The sequence below is a fragment of the Saccostrea echinata genome, unplaced genomic scaffold (genome assembly GCF_033153115.1).
Source record: "Saccostrea echinata isolate AGI-Se365-2 ecotype Australia unplaced genomic scaffold, CSIRO_AGI_Sech_v1 ptg000046l, whole genome shotgun sequence".
NCBI lineage: Eukaryota > Metazoa > Mollusca > Bivalvia > Ostreida > Ostreidae > Saccostrea > Saccostrea echinata.
This window is the reverse complement of record NW_026889795.1, coordinates 1,738,330-1,755,344: the sequence shown is the minus strand read 5'-3', so window position 1 is coordinate 1,755,344 and position 17,015 is coordinate 1,738,330.

The window sequence follows — 17,015 nt, the reverse complement described above, 5'->3', positions numbered from 1 at the left end:
GAACTTTATTATTGGTTTTACTAGGATATAAATTCAATGGTCTAAATAAAATAAAAACGGGAAATGAAATCTGTAAAATTACGTTTTATTTAAATTTAAAAAAAAAAATCAAACGGGTGTTCCATGCTTTTTAATCATCACAAAAGTCAACATTCAGACGACAGGCATATAGTCCATCAACAAAAAGGATATGAGCTATATATCCCAATTTTTGGAATATACCTCGATACAATGGAACCCGCGATATAATGAGAATTGACGATATACTTCGTTTAGCCCTCTTACTGCCAGAACTGTGTCAAAATTGTGCTGTTGATAAGCCAGAACTTTTTCTTAAAAGTAACATAGTGCATCGAATATTTCATTTTTAATTGTAAGCAACATCCTAAAGATAAATTCTTTATTGTAATAATTTTATAAATTACTATATAACGAACACATGGACATTTCAACCTCTGACTTAATGACGTCAGCTCCTTTGCCAATAATATGTTGACGGTGCGACCGTTAGGGCGAGCGCAAATACATTTCAGTTTTAATTTAGATCGGGCTCGTCAAACCGCACGTGATATTTGCTACGTCTAGACTCTGACGTCATATGACGTCGTATGTATACTGCATTACCAAAACAGAGCCTGATCAGTGCTAATTTTAATCAACAACGTTTAATCTACTATTTATCTGCTATATATCCATTAAATCAAGGTGATTTTATTTTTTGTTGAATTTTTTTTGCTACCGCGAGAACGTAATTTGCGTCGAGATGCAATTCGCTAAGCATTATGGGACCACAGGTAACTGCGGAAAAAAAAATCATTTGGATCAATGTGCAAAGTCCGAATTTTCTCTTCGCCCAGGCGTTGCTTTAAGGGCTCGCAGTGACGAGCGGCGCTTCCGGCGGCTCGCTGCGCTCGCTATTACGTCACAGTCGTAAGAAAAAGTCCGCGTAATTTCTCAAAGTAAAAAATCATAAAGTAAAAGAGTATTTTAAAAAAGAACATTTTAACGCAATAATGAGCTGATTTTTTTTCTTCATGCGGTTTAAATTACAACTTATAAATCTCTCAGTTAGAAGAGAGAATAGCAAAATTAAAAAAAGTATCGTGATACGTATCGTATCGTGATCTGAATACCGTGATACGTATCGTATCGTGAGGTTAGTGTATCATTGCACCCCTAGTTGGTGCAAAGGCCTTCATACTTTACATATGTAATCCTTGTGACAGATCTTTCCTTTGGATACCAACAACTTTGACCCTTTGACCTTGGAGTTTGACCTACTTTTGGAAAGCTTTAACCTTGGACACAACTTTTTCAAAGTTGGTGCTTGGGCTTTGATATTTAACATGTTTTTCCTTGTGACAAGAACTTCCTTTGGATAACAACAACTTTGACCCTTTGACCTTGACCTAGGAGTTTGACCTACTTTTGAAAAACTTTATCCTTGGTAATAACTTTTGAACGATTGGTGCGTTGGCTTTCATATTTTACCTTTATATTTCTTGTGAGAAGGTCTTTTCTTATGCACCATTTGTTTTGACCATTTGACCTTGACCTTATGTTTGACTTACTTTTGAAAATCTTTAACCTTTTCCATATCTATTCAATGGTTGCTGCTAGGGCTTTCATATTTCACAGGTATATTCCTCGAGACAAGACATTACTTTGGGTACCAACATATTTGATTTGCATTAGAGAAAGTTTAACCTTTGCTATAAGTTGCCATACAGGGGCATCAGTGTTTCACAAACACATCTTGTTTAAGGGCATTTTTTCAAATAATTAAATAATTTCAGTTTCATAAAAATTGCCAGTAACTTAGATCCGCCAACCATAACAACCACCGTCCTCTCTTTTTTGCTATTTCATGACATTTTGGGGGAAAATATGCTGAAAAGTTAGAGAAAGATCACCCCCCCTCCCTCCACTTTGAAACACGTTGGTACGGGCCTGACGCCAATTGAAAATTATAATATTAAAATTATACACTATTCAAGTGAGTTCAAATAGGATTATATAATTTAGGCCATCATCTAGTAAAGTAAATCAGTTTTTAGTAAACTGTTCTAAAGTAGCAATACTTAAATGACAATAATATATTATTGAGGAACGGGTCGTCTGACCTCATGCGCAGATCAGGAGGGGTCGGGCGGCCCCCGGAAAACACAGACTCCTGTGAAGTTACTTATATGAAGCTTAAGAAGTGAGGAAAAGTTGCTCAACCCCCCACCCCCACCCCCACGAAATATGTTTTCACGTTTGGTAAAGGAGTAAAGGTTATTTTGTGTTTTTTTTTGGGGGGGGGGGGCTTGTCAACGAATTTCTGGGTTTGATTTTGTTCTTTATTTGACTGAGGTGGACTCCCTCCCCGAAAAAATCCTAGATCTATGCCTGGACGCAATTATTGTTTACTCTCAATATTACAAAAAGCTATGTCCATTATACTTTCTTCAGTTTGGAGGCCCGATGCTCTACCGGCCACATCCAACTCGGTTAAAACTTGTAAACTATTGTGGAAATTCATGTTGATTGTTGTTTACCATCCATTATAATAAATTCGGAAACCTGATTTTACTAGTTCTAACCTTTCTCGTTTACGCTGTATTACGGCCCACAGCGCCGCTTCTTTATTACCCTCCAATATTCCTTCTTCCCGTTTACGCTAAACAACGGATATAGTTCTATATCTTATAATCAAAATCTAACTGGTTATAATCAGTGAAGAATCCGGGTAGATAAACGTCCAAATTTAGTATAATATATTAAAAAGTTATTTATTTTAAAAATGTTAATTTTGCTCGGTGATAAATAATCAAGAAATGACCTTGGAACCACCACCCTGGAAAACGCGGACCCCTGTTAATTTGGTCGGAAGAGTCATACATACATGTACGAAGGTTAAGAAGTGAAAGAAAGCAGCTAAACCAACTTACCTCCACCCGTCCCACGAAATAGGATTTTCATGATTTTTGGACTGCCCCCCCCCCCCGGAAATATTCCTGGGTCAGCGCCCAAACATCTATTCAATTACTAGATTATTAAAATCCTTGAATAAAAGATTGAAACATACTTGCCTAGTCCTCTCAAACAGCTGGACTGATTAACTGGTTTTATATGTACAATTCCACAATATGTACCATTACACGTCTTCTGTAACCTGGTGTACTTTTCATAGTTACACGTATTTAACACCACAAAAAACACATTCCCGCTGGTAATGTTTCCTTCTAGGCTACATTTATTGGCTGAGGAGAATACATTGCTAATCCTTATATTATGTATAACAAGTATGATACATGTAGGAAGAGGTTATCCAAAAGTAATGCCATAGCGTGTATTTTTGTGTAGTCTTAAGGAGCGTGTATTTTTGTGTAGTCTTAAGGAGCGTGTATTTTTGTGTAGTCTTAAGGAGCGTGTATTTTTGTGTAGTCTTAAGGAGCGTGTATTTTTGTGTAGTCTTAAGGAGCGTGTATTTTTGTGTAGTCTTAAGGAGCGTGTATTTTTGTGTAGTCTTAAGGAGCGTGTATTTTTGTGTGCACTTAAGGACATACGCAATGTACCTTACCTACTGATAATTTTTCAAGATATATTCTTTATTTAAGATTATAGTGCCATCAAATGTTCGTAGACAAAAAATCAGCATGCATTACTAGGGGTTTTGAAAAGATATCAATTGATGAAAATTTTTGTATAATTTAAAGAAAAATATACAAAAATTACTAAACATATATTGTAGATGTTTTGTTTATCAAAACTTGTTTTAGAAGAAGTGTACAACAGCATATATAGACAATAAAATGTATCACACAGTTCCTTTAAGTATTGGAACTCTTCAGCTCGAGGGAAAGAGACAATAAAGTTCAAACTACGTTGCGTATGTCCTTAAGGATCATTTTATCCGGCGTCTAGCTGTTTGACTGTCTAGCTGTCCGTTTGTCACACCTTGTATCCCTAGAACTGTAAGAGATATGGACTTGATATTTTGAACATATTTCTTGGCACTATGACTTTTGAGAATTGCCATGGTTACCGACCTAGTGACCCTTGACCTTTGACAAACTTTACAAAAAATGTTAATAGTGCCAATTTCCAGCAAATTTTTGACATTTAAGAGCTAAGTCTATGCTATTTATCATGTGCACTGATTGTCATAAAACATTATGAAAAATACCAGCGTTACAATTCACTTGACCTTTGACCTACTTTGCAAAAATTACCCCGTAAAGTTTAATTTAAGTCTTTTGAATTTTGAGAGGCGGGGTGTTAATAATTAGCATTTATACATTTTTATGAGCTCATGATACTGTACTTTGTACTGTATGGTATTCAGTTACCACACAAACTGATATTTTAAAAATACTATGAAAATACCTCGGGATCGGTATCCCACAATTATAGATCTGTAGATTGACAATATTATCGTCAAAACTTTGAAACACGTATTACATATATATGTAAAAACAAGTTGCTGGACCACAGACCTGTGTTTCTATCAGAAAATTAAAAATAATTCGGGGTTGTCATAAAGATACATGTACATGTATTTAAGCATGATGTTTTTGAAGAATAAAATAATTTAGTCTTTCTTCCCTAAAAGCATTATATTTTTTATGCCCCCGGATCGAAAGATCCCGGGGGTATATTGTTTTTGTCCTGTCTGTCTGTTTGTTCATCTGTCTGTCTGTTGTCAACTTTAACCTTGCACATAACTTTTGATTGGTTGGAGCTATGACTTTCATATTTCACATTTGTATTTCTTGTGACAAGACCTTTCTTTGGGTACCATCATATTTGACCTTTTGACCTTGACCTTGGAGTTTGACCCACTTTTGCAAAATTTTATGAGACTTTAACCTTCACCATAACTTCTGAACAGTTGGTGCTTGGGGTTTCAAACTTCACATGTGTATTCTTTGTGACAAGGCCTTCCTTTGGATACCAACTACTTTGACCTTTTGACCTTGGAGTTTGACCTAATTTTGAAAAACTTTAACCTTGGCCATAACTTTTGAACAGTTAGTGCTAGGGCTTTCATACTTCACATATGTAATCCTTGTGACAAGACCTTCCTTTGGATACAAACAACTTTGACCTTGACATTGATGTTTTACTTACTTTAAAAAAACTTTAACCTTCACCATAACTTTTGAACAGTTGCAGCTAGGGCTTTCAAATTTCACAGGTATATTTCTCGAGACAAGACCTTTCTTTGGGTACCAACATTTTCATATTTTGGGCTGGATTTTGACTTGCATTTGAGAAATTTTAACCTTCACCATAAGCTGCCATGTGGGGGCATCAGTGTTTCACAAAAACAGCTTGTTTATGAAATAAAATAGGTACAGACCACCAAACAGAATTAAGATAACAATTGTGAAACCGATCGAAATTGAAATGTTTTATTCATTAAGCTTCAATGGGGAATTTTTATATGACATTTGAAAATTATATACACAGCATGAAATATGGTCTGAATAAAATACGGTCTGAATAAGGAAATCTTTGTGTAAAAATAAAAGTCCTTAATAACATGTGCCTCCAAAAACCTGATGTGAATATACAAAATTCAAATAAAAAATAAATATATTCAATTCACTCCACTCTACTTCTTCCTGAACTATTGAAGTTTCAATTATTGAATATATGCATGCTTAGGTTAATATATTGGAAACCTTGCCTTTCATCAAATGGATAGATGAATGCAGTATCATTAAGTGGTACAATATATGTTTCTGTGTTAATTAAATGCATCAAATTGGAAGACGTATGAATAAAAATAGCACACATATTTTTTCAATTTCAGTATTCAGTATTTGAATATTAGGAAAAATCGCCTTCTAAGTTATTAAAGGAAGTTAATTTTGTTGAAGCACATGTTTTGGAATACATTACTACCTTGTTATTTGTACGTTTTAAGTGCAAGTTTGATCTTGTGTTTGTTTTTGAATCAAAATTTATCAAAACACACACACACACACACACACACACAAAATCACTCAAGAATGTATCTACTCAAGCTGACATTTTTCCTTAAACATCCTATACCTTATTATGTTCCCCAAACGAAGTTTGGGAACATATTGTTTTTACTCTGTTTCTTATTATTATTATGTTCCCCAAACGAAGTTGGGGAACATATTGTTTTTACTCTGTTTCTTATTAGGGTCTTCCGAGCTTCCTTCGGAAGACCCTACTGTTATTCTACTGTTTCTTATTATTATTTTATTTTTTTTTTCCCGCCGATTTTCAGCAGGCGATTTCTCGGAGACCTTTTGTCCGATTGCTATGAAACTTTCAGGGTAGATACAATGTATTATTGCCTAAAAACGGTTTTTTCAAATTTTTGATATATACCCCCGTTCATGAGTTATTGCCCTTTAATCGATATTTGGAGGGTCTCTTGTCCAGTAGAATTCTCAATAACGACACATGATATTTGCATGAAAACTGGAGAACTTGTAACTAATACATTGCAGATGCGCAGAACATTAAAATTGTAGGCTAATTTGTTTAAGTTCGGAAGCTATGTGACGGCAAGTTTTAAGAATTATTTTTCTATGAAATTTTGCTGCTTTTTGTTTAATAATTTTTAAACTGATAAAAATTTGGTAAGACATATAGAATAAAAGTTGTGTGTAATTACGAGAGCTTTCAGATAACATCAAGAAAAAGGGGCTGGCCCCTATATTCAGGGGACAGCAGGTCATAAAAGTATTTTTTGGATACCTAAAAATATTAAAATATTATGAAAAAGTTTGAATGACATAATTTCTAACATATTAAATCTTGTCATGTGGTATAAATAGAAACAAGCTCTGAGCTATATTTTATTCTATTTTATATAATAATTATTCGAGAATCGTACAGGAACAAGTTGTCTACAAACCAGCCACGCCTTTTAGGGCATCGTAACACATGCTTGTACCGTTTTAGATAGTTGTTGTGTTTTAAATAAATTGTTTTGATTCGATTTTTCTGTTTTCTGTTATTTAAATCGTTTATAAATGCAAGTTATTTACACAAGTAAAGGTAAATCAACATTTACAAACGCATCCGTATAGAAAGAGTCTTAATCGGGGCCTCTTGTTTGTAACCTGGATGTAAACAATCACGAGCGGCATTGTGGGAAGAAGACACTAAAGACCCGACATACGAAAAACGTGATTTGATCTGATGCTTTGTTGGCAAATATTTAAAAAAAGTGAAGTTTAGTATAGCATAATGCTTCATAATCAATAATTTTTAAAAATAAATCATGTATAACACTCAATCTGATTATTTTATTTTTTGAAAAATCATCAGGTCGAATATCAGGTCTTTAGTATATCAAGTCTTTAGTACGTCCCCGAAAATAGCCATGCAAGTCGGAATTACAGACAGAAAATGAGAAGAAAATATGTGAAGTTGACAGTTGTACATTTTCTTAACGTACGAGCCGTATGTAGACATGCACGTTTAATCCACATCTACGAAGCACATAAAATCCTTGGTTGCGTACAGAGAGCATTAGTTTTAAAGGGATATATATATTCTTGCGCAAATTGTTTACGAGGAAATTCTGACGATCACATTAACAGCGATGAACAGTCTTGTGTCGGAGTTTTCTGTGATAAATGTAGCGAGTGATGAAAGAGTTCACGGTGACATTTTAATATATGATTGGCGTGGACCATGGAAATGAAGGTTAGAATTTTTCTTATCTAAAATTTAACAGCTGCTTACAGCACTGATGTTACATGTATATGCCAGCAAATGTATAAATGTACGCACAAACACTGATGTATGTTATCTATTTTATGGTTCAGTCTCTGCTTGTTAGCCCTGACATGACATTGTCAAATCCCCATTGCTTTACCTTATATTTAAATGCATGAGAGCATGTAATTTCACCAAGACTTATTTTTTTTATTGAAACAAAAAAATGCAAAAATTCAACAATACACTATCTAACATACTACATGTATAAACATGATAATTATTGTTATATATTCTTCAACAAGTATGAATAGCTGTTATAACTAGGGCCTTAATTAATATTATAATTTGTTATACCTTTAAAAATTTGTTCTTATATAAATCTATACCAGTGTACACTCAAAATGTCTAACATTTCCAAGGTTTCATGAGCAATCATAAAAAAATCTATGTTGAACCGCAAAGTGAGATATTGAACCTGTCGATGAGATCATAGGACTGCTTACATATTACAGTATGCGCGGGATTAGTTAAATCTCATTTGCATTCGTTGGTGTTCGAAAGTTACGGAATTGACAGAGTTTTACCTCAGTGCTGGTAAAGGAAATTTACATCACGGAAGCCACTACAAAATACATGTATGTCAAACAAAAAAAGAAAGTAAAAGATATAACAAAACATTTATTGACCGTGTTCTCGGGGTAAAATGCAATTTGCTGACCCCTTGAACCAAACTGTTTCCCTTCGGCTTAATGGCCTCAGGCAAACAGTTTGGTTCTTGGGTCCGACAAAACACATGTTGCCCTCAAACCCAGTTAGTAAATGTGTATTATTATTGGAAAATCTCAAAAATGTCACTCAGTTAAATTGCAAAAGAAATTTGGAAATATATTTATACATAAAAGTTTGAATTATTTCTGTGATAAGACTGAAGGATTGATTTGTGTTTTGTTTATTGCCCCTTCAAATTTTTTTAAGTCATATTATTATGCCACCACTTGCAGGTGGAGGCCTGCAAATATAGACCTGTACTTGACACTTATGGCCTTTGGGGAGTGAGGGATCTTTTTCGTGCCAGCACCTTCTGTGACACAGAACCTCGGTTCATACGGTTTCATCCGAGGAACCTATCTCCACATCCAGCTGTGGGATTTGAACCTGCGACGTAAGGATCAGCTTCTTACTGACACTTTGATTGATTGTATGTTGTTTTACATCTTACTTGAGAATTTTTCTCTCACATAGAGACATTACCACATACTGGTGAAGGGCTTCAAACATAGACCTAAATACTAGGCACTCAGCCCATTGAGCAGTGAGGGTTCTTTATTGTCACAACATCTACTGTGAGGTTTTTAAGGTCTCATCTGAAAAACCTTTGACTTTCATTCTAATGCTGGGCGCTTGGTGAAGGAACCTTCACTACCTGTATGTTTATGTCTTAGGTTAATGACACAGCAAATGAGAATCAAGCCCAGGCCTCCTGATTACAAAATGAATGCCCTACAACTAGGCTACCATTACAGATAATGAACTAGATTAATTACCATGTAAAACATTGTTTAGTAAAAAATTAGTTCTTGAAATTAGAAAATAGAATTTTTTATGATTGGGGTATGTAAACTTAGAGTGGTATTTGGGTTATACAGTAAAACACGCTTACTGCGAACAGACTTAAATAAGGAATTGAAGCATATAGTGAAGTGATTTTCATTCCCTGTGGTTTTTAAACATACTGAAAACTAAACTGAAAAATGAATACATTTATAATGAATCAAAATTATTTGTCCCTGGCACTTATAAGCATGTTTTACTGTAATGACAAAATAATGGGGATTTGTTTTCACATTGGCTGTATATTGTGAATAATTTAATAAGTCGATAGCAACTTTTCAGTTTTAAAATAATCTCGTTCAAGCAGATGCTTGTCTGTCTCCGTAAACTCCAACGAGCAGGATTTTATGGAGACAGTCGAGCATCTGCTTGAATGAGAATAGTTTTACACATGCTATCTACATGATCTAAGTGGTAATTTTTAAAAAAAAAATATGTATACTGGCTTATTATTTAAAAAGTACATATTATACAAAAAATACCGACTAACCGGTTATGAAAATCATAACCCGTCATCCCATACTAAACCGGTTACTATATTTCTGACTGATTAGATGGTTACCCAGTTGACCATTGCCATCCCTAATAAATTTTTTACGTGTATAAGTTATGTGCATTTCCTTTGTGAAATCATGAAAAAAAACTTCTAATTAATCCCTATTTATATTATATTTTGTAATTGACTGCATGTAAACATCTATTTAATAGAGTACTTTTTACAAATAATACACGGAAAATGTGACAGTATCTTTGAACTCTGTTTGATGGTTTCATTAGGGGTGTCAATGAATATTCGAGTACTCGACTATCATTCAATCATACTGACTATCGACTAAAATTTGTTAAGTCGGTTGTTCGTTTAAAATTTGCTACTCTTAAATTCAATGTAAAAAAAAATTGGATCTGCTCAGTTCATTTATTAACGTATCAGTGTTCAAACTCAGGGAAAGGCTTAACCAGTCCTTGTTATTTGTTCAAAGGAATTTTGTTGTTCAAAAAACATGCATTGGCATACTTTAAAAGATGTCGGATCCAAATTGTAAAGTTTCAACCTGCAATTTCGTAAGATCTCAGATCTCATATAATGCAACTACGTACCAATTAATGAAGAATAATAAAACTTTATAAATACATGTAAATTGGGGAATGGTTATGAGCATAATTCAAAGGTGTTTCTTTCTGATATTAATATCAATCATTTTTAAATTGTATTGATTGAATGCAAAAAATCTCATAATTAAAATTTTGTTTTTGTAAGAGTTACACTTTAATTGTTTAACAATCACGGGTCACTGACAAGACACATTCAAATGGCTTCAGGTAAGAAATCAATAACGGGTACATGTACTAGCAGCAGGAAAAGAAAGGATAAATACGAGCATTTGATGTTCTGTATATAGATAAAATGTGCAGTCAGTGATTTTTTTAGAGCCGACTTGGGGCCGAAATTCGGCCCCAGTCCCAATTGAAAATATGCCTGTATTTTCCCAAAATGTAATGGAAGTTCTCCCAAAGAAAAACTTACAAAATATGTGATCAAATTTAGTTTGTTTATTGCATGTTTTTCAAGCAGGTTTTGTTGTTCAGGTGGCAGGGGATAGTTTTGTACTAAAGACCTGGTCAAATTTCTTAAAGAATTGAGATATCCCCTGTTTGATGTGATATTTATGTAGAAAAATGATTAGAATAATTATGGGACACATTTGCAGTGTAGCAGAGTGCTTGCTGAAATAAATGATGTGCAACATGTAGGTGTCACTATGACGCTTATATACAGAGTTGTAAATGCGAACCTAAGACACATGGTCAGTTGCAGAGGAAATTCACTGAAAAGCAGTAGGCCTTAGAAGAAGGTGTGTATCTCAGAGGGAAGGTGAATGGCCCCATATCAATTGGTGAATTTTCATTAGGGCATGCATTGATTTACAGACTACTGGGTGTTTTATCCTGCTTGCTCGGGCCTGGGGATGGGTTGTATGGGTACGACTGAGGCCCAAATCTTGGAAAAACAAGCCAAAATTTGGGGAGACCCCAGGTGTATTTTCGGTACATGTGCACTCTACTAGGCAAATTACATGTAATTTGTTGACATAATTTGTGAGCCATGGGCATATGAAGTGTAATTAATTAGCCCCTGGAAAACTGTCCCCATGTACATGTTTTTATGGATCGCATGTATATGTGTACCCCCTCGGCACATGTTTGGCATTTAAAAAAACTATCCTCTGCCACCTTCAAGAAAACACCAATTTTCAGAAATATGTAATTTAGTCTAATTCTTCTCTAAATAAGTTTATTGATGTATGCCATTTTCAAAACTCACCATATTTCTTTTATTTGACTCTTATTCATTTAGGTAGAGAGACTTAAACACAAGGGGGGTACACATTTTCAAAGAGTTTGAAGCATCAGCTTAACAAATCTTAACAGAGTAAGGCAATTTTTGTCTGAGAAAAATTTATTTGTTTCATAATAATAGTTTGGGCACTGTCACATATATTTTATCAAATTTTGATGCAATATCACTTAGTATTAATTAAAATTAAAGGGGCTCAGTTATTGCGATATCACTGAAATTACAAATTATAAACTTACTCTTTTTAGCTCAGCTGAGCCAAAGGCTCAAGTGAGCTTTTATGATCAAAATTTGTCCGTTGTCTTTCGTCGTTGTTGTCGTTGTTGTTGTAAACTTTTCACATTTTCATCTTCTTCTCAAGAACCACTAGGCCAATTTCAACCAAACTTGCCACAAAGTATCCTTGGGTAAAGGGGATTCAAGTTTGTTCAAATGAAGGGCCACGCCTTCTTCCAAGGGGAGATAATTAAGAATTCGTGAAAAATTAATGGCATCATTAAAAAATCTTCTTCTCAAGAACCACTGTGCTTGAAAATATGAAACTTATGTGGAAGCATCCTCAGGTAGTGTAGATTCAAGTTTGTTCAAATTATGACCCCCGGGGGTCGGGTGGGGCCATAATGGGCGATCAAAGTTTTACATAGGAATATATAGGAATAATCTTTAAAAATCTTCTTCTCAAGAACAGCAAAGCCATGATTGGTCATATTTATATGGTAGCATCCTCAGATAGTGTAGATTCAAGTTTGTTCAAATCATGACCCCCGAGGGTCGGGTGGGGCCACAATGGGCGATCAAAGTTTTACATAGGAATATATATAGGAATAATCTTTAAAAATCTTCTTCTCAACAACAGCAAAGCCATGATTGGTCATATTTATATGGTAGCATCCTCAGATAGTGTAGATTCAAATTTGTTCAAATCATGACCCCCGGGGGTCGGGTGGGGCCACAATGGGCGATCAAAGTTTTACATAGGAATATATAGGAAAAATCTTTAAAAATCTTCTTCTCAAGAACAGCAAAGCCATGATTGGTCATATTTACATGGAAGCATCCTCAGGTAGTGTAGATTCAAGTTTGTTCAAATCATGACCCCCGGGGGTCGGGTGGGGCCACAATGGGCGATCAAAGTTTTACATAGGAATATAAAGGAAAAATCTGTAAAAAAATCTTCTTCTCAAGAACAGCAAAGCCATGATTGGTCATATTTATATGGTAGCATCCTCAGATAGTGTAGATTCAAATTTGTTTAAATCATGACCCCCGGGGGTCAGGTGGGGCCACAATGGGCGATCAAAGTTTTACATAGGAATATATAGGAAAAATCTTTAAAAATCTTCTTCTCAAGAACAGCAAAGCCATGATTGATCATATTTACATGGAAGCATCCTCAGGTAGTGTAGATTCAAATTTGTTCAAATCATGACCCCCAGGGGTCGGGTGGGGCCACAATGGGCGATCAAAGTTTTACATAGGAATATATAGGAAAAATCTGTAAAAATCTTCTACTCAAGAGCAACAATGCTATGATTGGTCATATTTAAATGGAAGCATCCTCAGATAATGTAGATTCAAATTTGTTCAAATCATGACCCCCGGGGGTCGGGTGGGGCCACAATGGGCGATCAAAGTTTTACATAGGAATATAAAGGAAAAATCTGTAAAAAAATCTTCTTCTCAAGAACAACAAAGCCATGATTGGTCATATTTATATGGTAGCATCCTCATATAGTGTAGATTCAAATTTGTTTAAATCATGACCCCCGGGGGTCAGGTGGGGCCACAATGGGCGATCAAAGTTTTACATAGGAATATATAGGAAAAATCTTTAAAAATCTTCTTCTCAAGAACAACAAAGCCATGATTGGTCATATTTATATGGTAGCATCCTCAGATAGTGTAGATTCAAATTTGTTTAAATCATGACCCCCGGGGGTCAGGTGGGGCCACAATGGGCGATCAAAGTTTTACATAGGAATATAAAGGAAAAATCTGTAAAAATCTTCTTCTCAAGAACAGCAAAGCCATGATTGGTCATATTTATATGGTAGCATCCTCAGATAGTGTAGATTCAAGTTTGTTCAAATCATGACCCCCGGGGGTCGGGTGGGGCCACAATGGGCGATCAATATTTTACATAGGAATATATAGGAAAATCTTTAAAAATCTTCTTCTCAAGAACAGCAAAGCCATGATTGGTCATATTTACATGGAAGCATCCTCAGATAATGTAGATTCAAATTTGTTCAATTCATGACAGAAAAAGGACAGTCAGTAAAATCAGATTTCCACAGTATATTTTCTATAGAATCAGGTAATGGTTGGAAGGGTAGGGTAGATAACTGCAATTTTCAGGACACTTCTTCTTGAACCTTTGATGCAAGAGGGGTTTTTGTATATTACAATAAATATCCTGAAAAATAGGTTAGGTTTTCTTTTTGCAAACAAGCTGTAGATGTATAAATTCAAGCAATTAAGAGGTAAAATGGGATTTCTCAAAACATCAAAAATAGGAGAGTATGTGTTTCATGTGAGTACATTTCATGAAGGCATGCAATTCTTATTGAATTTTTTATATGTAGCTGCATTTGAAATTGATCAAAGTTACCATTAAACACTGTTTGGATAAGAAATAGATTCTTTTGGATTGTAGGAGTTGGTCATTTTTGAAGTAACACAAAGAATATGGGGTTAAGGTGGTTGACAATTGGTGGGGTCAGTTATTTGCCTCTAACTTTTTTATTTTTCATTGAAATAAGACATATTTAGTATATTTTTACTCAGAATTGATTGCACTTTCTAAATATGGAAAGTTATTTTAATTAAAAAACAAACTTTGAAAGTTAAAGGTGGCAGGGGATAGTCTTGTACTAAAAGACCCGGTCAAATTTCTTAAAAAAATTGAGATATCCCCTGTTTGATGTGATAGTTTATGTAGAAAAATGATTAGAATAATTATGGGACACATTTGCAGTGTAGCAAAGTGCTTGCTGAAAAAAATGATGTGCAACTTGTAGGTGTCACTATGATGCTTATCATATACAGAGTTGTAAATAATTTATTACTACGGAAATGTTAATGATTCAATAATTTGTTGTATAATGGTTATAACGTAGTTTAAATATTGTACAGGCTAGCAGTCTCTAAAAAAGGAAAATGACATGAAAAATTAATTTAAATTTCAACGAATACTCGACTTTCATTTGACTGAAGCCTCTGACTGTGCCACTTAGCTGTCCGAGTAAAATTAACATTGCTATTTATCATTTATAAGTTGTACAGTTTTTTTTTTTTAATTTTAAATGAGAAATTTCAATTTTTTTTGGATAGGTGTGACTGCCATCTGATAACTGAAATTTGATACCAAGCATGACCATATTTGCCAGAAGAGCATCTGTTTGGAGATGAGAAAGAATAAGCAGCATAGTGAAATTTAAACAGTCACACAAGGATAAAAGTCCTTCCATCTAGGATTATGGACACATCAGGCCTTAATACATTAAGAACTTGTAATATATGTATTTTTACAAAAAAATTTAGAGAGAACTGCTATTTTGGCATATACAACAGCAAATGTTAACATGTGCATATTTCAAATGACTTCAGTGCTAAGGGCATGTACATGAACGAGGATTGTTAGGAAAGTTTGTGGACACATTGATTTAAGGAAAATTTACTGTGCACTTTGAAAAATGACCTGTCTGAAGAAATAATTTTTTAATAGCTCGGTGCTCTCCAAGACTTTCAATGACATTGCAATTCTCAACTTTGTGTTTTCGCATTGATCATCTATAATTAGCGATGAAACAGTCATAACCCCTCTAATTTAATTCAAAATTATGCAACATGCCCTCTTTGAATATTGTAGCAACATGTAAAATATCATTAATTTTTTTGCCCTACAACAGTGCAATTTTTTATTTCAAGAAATTGGTCTGATTTCAATATAGCTTTGATTACAAATAGACAACACTAAGATACATAATTCTTTTTATCTTTTTAGCTCTTGTGAGCCAAAGGCTCAAAGAGCTAATGCTATGGCCATTTGTGCGGTGTATGTAAACTTTTTAGCTCACCTGAGCTGAAAGCTTAAGTGAGCTTTTCTGATCACCAGTTGTCCGTCGTCTGTCCGTTTGTCTGTCCGTCCGTCTGTAAACTTTTCATATTTTCATCTTCTTCTCAAGAACCACTGAGCCAAATTTAACCAAAGTTGGTACACAGCATCCTTGGGTGAAGGGGAGTTTGTTAAAATGAAGGACCAACCCCCTTTACAAGGGGAGATAATCAAGAGAAGACAAAAATAGGATGGGGTCATTAAAAAATCTTCTCAAGAACCACAGGGCCAGAAAAGCTGAAAAGTATGTGGAAGCATCCTGGGGTAATGTAGATTCTAAATTCTTCAAATCATGGCCCCCAGGGGTAGGGCGGGGCCACAATAGGGAATCAAAGTTTTACATTGAAATATATAGGCAAAATCTTTAAAAATCTTCTTCTCAAGAAACACTGGGCCAGAAAAGCTGAAACTTATGTGGAAGCATCCTGGGGTAGTGTAGATTATAAATTCTTCAAATCATGGCCCCCGGGGGTAGGGCAGGGCAACAATAGGGAATCAAAGTTTAAAATATATAGGCAAAATCTTCAAAAATCTTCTTCTCAAGAACCACTGGGCCAGAAAAACTGAAACATATGTGGAATCATCCTGGGGTAGTGTAGATTCTAATTTTTCAAATCATGGCCCCCGGGGGGTAGGGTGGGGCCGCAATAAGTATTACAAGGGAGGGAGGGTCTGGTGAAGAACAGCAGGGCCAAAGTAACTCAGGTGAGCATTGTGGCCCATGGGCCTCTTGTTAGGATATGGGCCATAACTCAAGAACCCCTTGGCCAATTAGTGTCAAATTTGTCACAGTGTATCCATGGCCCAAGGGCTCTCGTTTATAGTAAACTTAGGGTTGTGACCCTTAAACAAGGGGAGGTAATTAGGTAAATAAAACCAAAAGTACTGGTTGCTAAAAAATCGTCCTCTCAAGAACCACTGGGCAGATTATCACCAAACTTTCACAAAAGGATGAGGATATATTGTAGATTAAAATTTGCACAGGGAACCGCTCACTTCAAAGTTGACCAAAAATTACGTTTATTAAAATGTTGATATTTTGCTTACTATAAGGACTAGGATCATCAAATCTTATCAGTTGATGCATCTAAGGACCTCGTATCATGTTGACTCAAAAGTAGTTCATGGTTACCTACTTTTGAAATTTTGCAGCCATTCTTTTTCAAAATGATTTAGAGGCATATTTTGAACAGTTTCAGGCCTATTATCATCAAACTTTTTCAGTTGACAAAT